This window comes from Salvelinus namaycush, chromosome 11 (genome assembly GCF_016432855.1).
Source record: "Salvelinus namaycush isolate Seneca chromosome 11, SaNama_1.0, whole genome shotgun sequence".
In the NCBI taxonomy this organism is placed as follows: Eukaryota; Metazoa; Chordata; class Actinopteri; order Salmoniformes; family Salmonidae; genus Salvelinus; species Salvelinus namaycush.
Genome location: NC_052317.1, coordinates 40,581,752 through 40,588,778, shown reverse-complemented (window position 1 = coordinate 40,588,778; position 7,027 = coordinate 40,581,752). Strand labels below are relative to the sequence as shown.

The 7,027-nt window shown below is 47.1% G+C and overlaps 1 protein-coding gene across 2 annotated transcripts in view; it reads right to left on the bottom strand.

The window, feature by feature from the left end:
* LOC120056175 (muscleblind-like protein 1) overlaps window positions 1-6,739 on the bottom strand; it is an 87,335-nt gene extending 80,596 nt beyond the window's left edge. For both annotated transcript variants that reach the window (XM_039004390.1, XM_039004401.1), the window contains exon 1: window positions 6,580-6,739. The gene's annotated coding sequence lies outside the window, so the exon portion shown is untranslated. The remainder of the gene's footprint in view (window positions 1-6,579) is intronic.
* Between the last annotated feature and the right edge of the window lie 288 nt (window positions 6,740-7,027).

Sequence of the window (7,027 nt, the reverse complement as noted above, 5' to 3'; positions counted from 1 at the left end):
GGCGAGAGAGGGGGAGGAGGGATGGCCGGGAGGGGGAGGTAGGGGAGGTAGGAGGGCGAGAGGGGGAGGGAGGGATGGCGAGAGAGGGGGAGGTAGGGATGCCAGGGAGGGGAGGTAGGGAGGGCAGGAGAGGGGGGGGGGGGGGGGGGGGGGGTGAGAGAGGGGGAGGGAGGGGGAGGAGAGGGATGGCCAGGGAGGGGGAGGTAGGGGGAGGTAGGGAGGGCGAGAGAGGGGGAGGGAGGGATGGCGAGAGAGGGGGAGGTAGGGATGGCCAGGAGGGAGGTAGAGGAGGCAAGAGGGGGGGGGGGGCGAGAGGGGGAGAGGGAGGGGGAGGGAGGGGATGGCCAGGGAGGGGGGCCACAGATGCGATTTGGGTCCAGGGATAATTTTTTTACCCATAGAGAGTATGCGAGGTCAGAGGTGTTGTTGCACTTGACTATTGCAACCAGCTTCCCTAGGCCTAACTGGAACAAAGGTGAAACTCCTAGTTCGGAAAATAGTTGAATCAAGCTTCCATTAAAAAAAACAGACATTTTGTCTATGACTCCAATCGTTTCATCACCTACAGTATTTCAGTGAAATATCAGTCATTTAATGGCACTTCTACACTACATGTTCCCCAGGACACACGCTTGATGTGTCGTGTTCACAGTTACCTCATCCACCTCCTCACATCTCTCTCTCTCTCTCTCTCTCTCTCTCTCTGTCTCTGTCTCTGTCTCTGTCTCTGTCTCTGTCTCTGTCTCTCTCTCTCTCTCTCTCCCTCTCTCTCTTCTCTCTCTCTCTCTCCTCTGTCTCTCCTCTCTGCCCCCCCCCCCTGTCTCTCTCTCTGCCCTCCGCCCCCCCCCTGTCCTCCTTCTCTCTCTGCTGCCCCCCCCCCCTGTCTCTCTCTCTGCCCCCCCCCTCTGTCTCTTCTGCCCCCCCCCTGTCTCTCTCTCTCTCCCCCCCCCCTCTGTCTCTCTCTCTGCCCCCCCCCCCCTGTCTCTCTCCTCTGCCCCCCCCCCTCGTCTCTTCTCTCTGCCCCCCCCCACCTGTCCTCTCTCTCTGCCCCCCCCCCTGTCTATCTCTCTGCCCTCCCCTCTGTCTCTCTCTCTGCCCCCCCCCTGTCTCTCTCTCTGCCCCCCCCCCCTGTCTCTCTCTCTGCCCCCCCCTGTCTTCTCTCTCTCTGCCCCCCCCCCTGTCTCCTCTCTCTGCCCCCCCTCTGTCTCCTCTCTGCCCCCCCCCCCTGTCCTCTCTCGCCCCCCCCCCCCCCCTGTCTCTCTCTCTGCTCCCCCCCCCCCCTCTGTCTCTCTCTCTGCCCCCCTCCCCTCTGTCTCTCCTCTGCCCCCTCTGTCTCTCTCTCTGCCCCCCCCCCCCCTCTGTCCTCTCTCTCTGCCCCCCCCCCCCCCCCCCCCCCCCTCTGTCTCTCTCTCTGCCCCCCCCCCCCCCCCCCCCCCTCTACCAGCAGAGAGCGAGGCGGCTGCATACCAGCTCCTCCCACAGACTTTGTGCCCAAAGTTTGTCATTTCGGGTTGAAATACAAAAAGGGGAAGAAAGTGGAGAGCTGTTCTCTGAGCCAGTGCTGGTTAGTTACAACCGCAACTTTTAACTTTGATGGACATCGGTTTTCCCCATTACTGTTCACATACATGAAAACCCATCACACACCACACATGGAAACAGATCCATTTATGTGGGAGACAAAATGACTGCTTTTAATTAGCTTTAATATGATTCTCTGCTCTCGATGAGAAACTGGGGCCCCGTATGGGTCTGTAGGTCAGTCAAATTAGGCCAGGTCACTCTGATCCAGAATTGGAGGAATAGTTGGCTTGGACCTGTAATGGAGGAACAGGGTGATTGATGCTGTTCTGACTCCAATGGAGAAGCAGCACTAGGAACTCTCACTCAGATCTGGGCTCAATGTGAAACTCTTCAGACACTGACGTGGAATTTCCCTCTCCCTCTGTTTGCATCATGCCAGCACTTTACTTTACTTTACACCTCTCTCTCTCTCTCTCTCTCTCTCTCTCTCTCTCTCTCTCTCCCTCCTCTCCTCTCTCTCTCTCTCTCTCTCTCTCTCTCTCTCTCTCTCTCTCTCTCTCTCTCTCTCTCTCTCTCTCTCTCTCTCTCTCTCTCTCTCTCTCTCTCTCTCTCTCTCTCTCTCTCTCTCTCTCTCTCTCTCTCTCTCTCTCTCTCTCTCTCTCTCTCTTATTTTGATTGTGACCATTTCCTCTCAGCACTCAACCCCTTCTCTATTTGTCACAACCACAGAGTACATTTTTCTCCATTTAAAGTGAAAGCAACAGTACTGTGGACAGTTTTGTGGTTATAACAAGTCGTCTCAATGGTTGTTTTTAAAGTAACATAATTTTCCGCACAGATCTTCTAACAACACTGTTGCCCTCATGTTGCCCTCATGTTGCCCTCATGTTGCCCTCATGTCAATCAAAAATCTATCAATTCATCTTTCTCCTCCTTCTGCTTGCACTATATAATTACAATGACTTCAAGTAGTTTCTCTTCTTAGAATCAACTGGTGTGTGTGTGTGTGTGTGTGTGTGTGTGTGTGTGTGTGTGTGTGTGTGTGTGTGTGTGTGTGTGTGTGTGTGTGTGTGTGTGTGTTTCAGAATGAGGTGAGTAGTGCGTGCGAACAGGAACAGTCACACACTGCGGTTGACAAACTGTCGCTGTGGCGCTAATTCCGTTTTCGAAACCAAAGGTGGGAAGGGGGGGAGGGGGCAGTCACATAAACTACTGTTAACTGATAGACAACAGGAAGAAGGCAGTCACATAAACTACTGTTAACTGATAGACAACAGGAAGACAGTCACATAACTACTACGTTACTGATAGACAACAGGAAGAAGGCGTCACATAAACTACTGTTAACTGATAGACAACAGGAAGAAGGCAGTCACATAAACTACTGTTAACTGATAGACAACAGGAAGAAGGCAGTCACATAAACTACTGTTACTGATAGACAACAGAAGAAGGAAGTCACATAAACTACTGTTAACTGATAGACAACAGGAAGAGCACACATAAACTACTGTTACTGATAGACAACAGGAAGAAGGCAGTCACATAAACTACTGTTAACTGATAGACAACAGGAAGAAGGCAGTCACATAAACACTGTTAACTGATAGACAACAGGAAGAAGGCAGTCACATAACTACTGTTACTGATAGACAACAGGAAGAAGGCAGTCACATAAACTACTGTTAACTGATAGACACAGGGAAGCAGTCACATAAACTGTTGAATAGACAACAGGAAGAAGGCAGTCACATAAACTACTGTTAACTGATAGACAACAGGAAGAAGGCAGTCACATAAACTACTGTTAACTGATAGACAACAGGAAGAAGGCAGTCACATAAACTACTGTTACTGATAGACAACAGGAAGAAGGCAGTCACATAAACTACTGTTAACGATAGACAACAGGAAGAAGGCAGTCACATAAACTACTGTTAACTGATAGACAACAGAAGAAGGCAGTCACATAAACTACTGTTACTGATAGACAACAGGAAGAAGGCAGTCACATAAACTACTGTTGACTGATAGACAACAGGAAGAAGGCAGTCACATAAACTACTGTTAACTGATAGACAACAGGAAGAAGGCAGTCACATAAACTACTGTTAACTGATAGACAACAGGAAGAAGGCAGTCACATAAACTACTGTTAACTGATAGACAACAGGAAGAAGGCAGTCACATAAACTACTGTTAACTGATAGACAACAGGAAACAACAAGAACAGAAGGCAGTCACTAAACTACTGTTGACTGATAGACAACAGGAAGAAGGCAGTCACATAAACTACTGTTAACTGATAGACAACAGGAAGAAGGCAGTCACATAAACTACTGTTGACTGATAGACAACAGGAAGAAGGCAGTCACATAAACTACTGTTAACTGATAGACAACAGGAAGAAGCAGTCACATAAACTACTGTTAACTGATAGACAACAGGAAGAAGGCAGTCACATAAACTACTGTTAACTGATAGACAACAGAAGAGGCAGTCACAAACTACTGTTAACTGATAGACAACAGGAAGAAGGCAGTCACATAAACTACTGTTAACTGATAGACAACAGGAAGAAGGCAGTCACATAAACTACTGTTAACTGATAGACAACAGGAAGAAGGCAGTCACATAAACGACTGTTAACTGATAGACAACAGGAAGAAGGCAGTCACATAAACTACTGTTGACTGATAGACAACAGGAAGAAGGCAGTCACATAAACTAATGTTAACTGATAGACAACAGGAAGAAGGCAGTCACATAAACTACTGTTGACTGATAGACAACAGGAAGAAGGCAGTCACATAAACTACTGTTAACTGATAGACAACAGGAAGAAGGCAGTCACATAAACTACTGTTAACTGATAGACAACAGGAAGACGGGGCTTTAATAGACCAATCAGAAACCTCTCTGCTAATAACAGCTAGTTTGAAGTTTTCCCCCTCCTCACTCAGATCACTCCCAAACAGTCCTAACCAAATTCTTGCCTGAGAAATAGTTTTTTGTTAAAAAGCCATTTTTCGCCATTTCAATGGGAAACTATGACTGCACTTAATTGTTACCTAGAAATGATTTGATATTGATATTAGAAATGTCTGCATTGGGCCTTTAACTTAAACTGAATGTAATTCAATATGTGCAACTGTAGGAAGCCATCTTATCCACAACTCTGTCCCTCGTTCTCGCTTAGTGTATAAGAGACAGCAGGCCATGGCTCTCACTCTCTGTCGCTCTCTCACTCGCTGTCGCTCTCTCTCTCTATCTCTCTATCTCTCTCTCACTCTCTAGCGCTCTCTCTTTCTCTGTGTGTGTCTCTCTCTTTATCTCCCTATCTCTATCTCCCGCTATCTCTGTGTCTCTCTCTCTCTCTAGCTCTCTCTCTCTCTCTAGCGCTCTCTCTCTCTCTTTCTCTCTCTCCATCTCTCTTTCTCTGTGTGTGTCTCTCTCTCCGTCTCTCTCTTTATCTCCCTATCTCTATCTCCCGCTATCTCTGGGTGTCTCTCTCTCTCCATCTCTCTTTCTCTCTCTTTTTCTCTATTCCTCTCATGGTGTCTCCCTCTCTTCTCTGCTATTTCCCAGCCTTCTGTAAATTACACTGGCCCGCTGATGTGAACTCTCACTCCACTGGGGAAATGTCCCAGACGCTTTATGGGCCAAGCCCTGACGGCCCATCTATCTCACACACACACACACACACACACACACACACACACACACACACACACACACACACACACACACACACACACACACACACACACACACACACACACACACACACACACACACACACACACACACACACACACACACACACACATTACACCACCATTACAGCGCATCACACACAAATACAGCATGGCAAGCAGCATCACAGACAGGCCTGCAGCGCAGAAAGTGCTACGTTCCATGTCAGCCATTTCACAACGTTTTGTCGTTGGGAGGCTATGAGACAGCAGAATGAACATGAGATGTAACTGCTGAGCCTAAAATGGCTCCTCGTTCATTCTGTGTCGTAACACCCCTTTTCAATGCAGTGTTGAGTGATTCGGTTGGCTTATCAAATTGGACAAAATGTATCACTGGTAAATATGTCCAGCTTTGTATTTACATCACATGACATATACGATGCAATGTAAAGAGACTGATGAAGGTCAACTACAAGGGGAAAAAAACTTGGGCGTAAGAAAAACGGAAAAAAGCGAAGTTAAATTACTAAACTAGTGGAAACCAATTAAAAACATTCTCAAAGAATTTAAGAAACGTTCTCAAAGAATACTTTAAAAAAGCATATCATGCCTCTTACAGCAATAACTGCCTTGCTGGTGCGTGAAGATAAAGGTGTTCCTCAACACGCCATTTTCTATGACTCTCTCAACTCTGACGAAGATAAGAGAAGCCGGTTCTAACTGTCATGTCTGAATTCCACACTTAGGAAACAGAGAGGCCATATTGTCTCTAGCTGCAAACACACTCTGTATGCAGCGTCATATGGCTTACCCCGGCCTTGTCCAGGGAGATGATATGAAAATGAATGGGAACACCCTGTGTGGAGATATATTTCACTTGCCTGTGCAGTGTGTTTTTCTATTCAGGCAGGTTACACTCCTTGTTAGAAGCAGGGAAATAGTTGCAAACAATTTCAAAACGTCCCCATCTCAACCTCAAATCCTTCACACGAAGGGAGGTGTGGGGATACAGGCGGACAGACACCCTTACAAAAGTAACGTTTAAGAACATTTCAAAATATTTTTTCTTTGTCTATGTAGCAGATATACGGCTGGAGGACTTTCAGTTCCATAAAATGTATAAAATATGTTCCCTTTTGAAAACAGAATCGCACAAAATCACCAGAATGAAAGTGTGCCATTGACTGCACTGTACGGTTGTCAATATAGTTTGTTCATATATTTGTCAATATGCAGTATAGTTTGACATAGAACAATTAAAAAATATATCTACAAGTAAATATAATAGCTGAAATCCAAAACAGGTATATGTTTAAAATGTTCAAGTGAGGTGGCCCTTGTGTCTGTGCCTTCTTACCTGTGAGTCTGTAGAACGCTGACGTGACACTGGGGCTGAGTGAGAGAGCCCCAACGCGGGTCACAACGCATCGCAATGCATTCTGGGTCAAACTGCCTTCCTCTCTTCTCTCTCGCTCTGTTTATAACTCAATCGGTTTTTCTTTCTGTCTCTACCTCCTCTCTCTCTCTGTCACTTCGTCTGTCTGTCTGTCTGTCTGTCTGTCTGTCTGTCTGTCTGTCTGTCTGTCTGTCTGTCTGTCTGTCTGTCTGTCTGTCTGTCTGTCTGTCTGTCTGTCTGTCTGTCTGTCTGTCTGTCTGTCTGTCTCTCTCTCTCTCTCTCTCTCTCTCTCTCTCTCTCTCTCTCTCTCTCTCTCTCTCTCTCTCTCTCTCTCTCTCTCTCTCTCTCTCTCTCTCTCTCTCTCTCTCTCTCTCTCTCTCTCTCTCTCTCTCTCTCTCTCTCTCTCTCT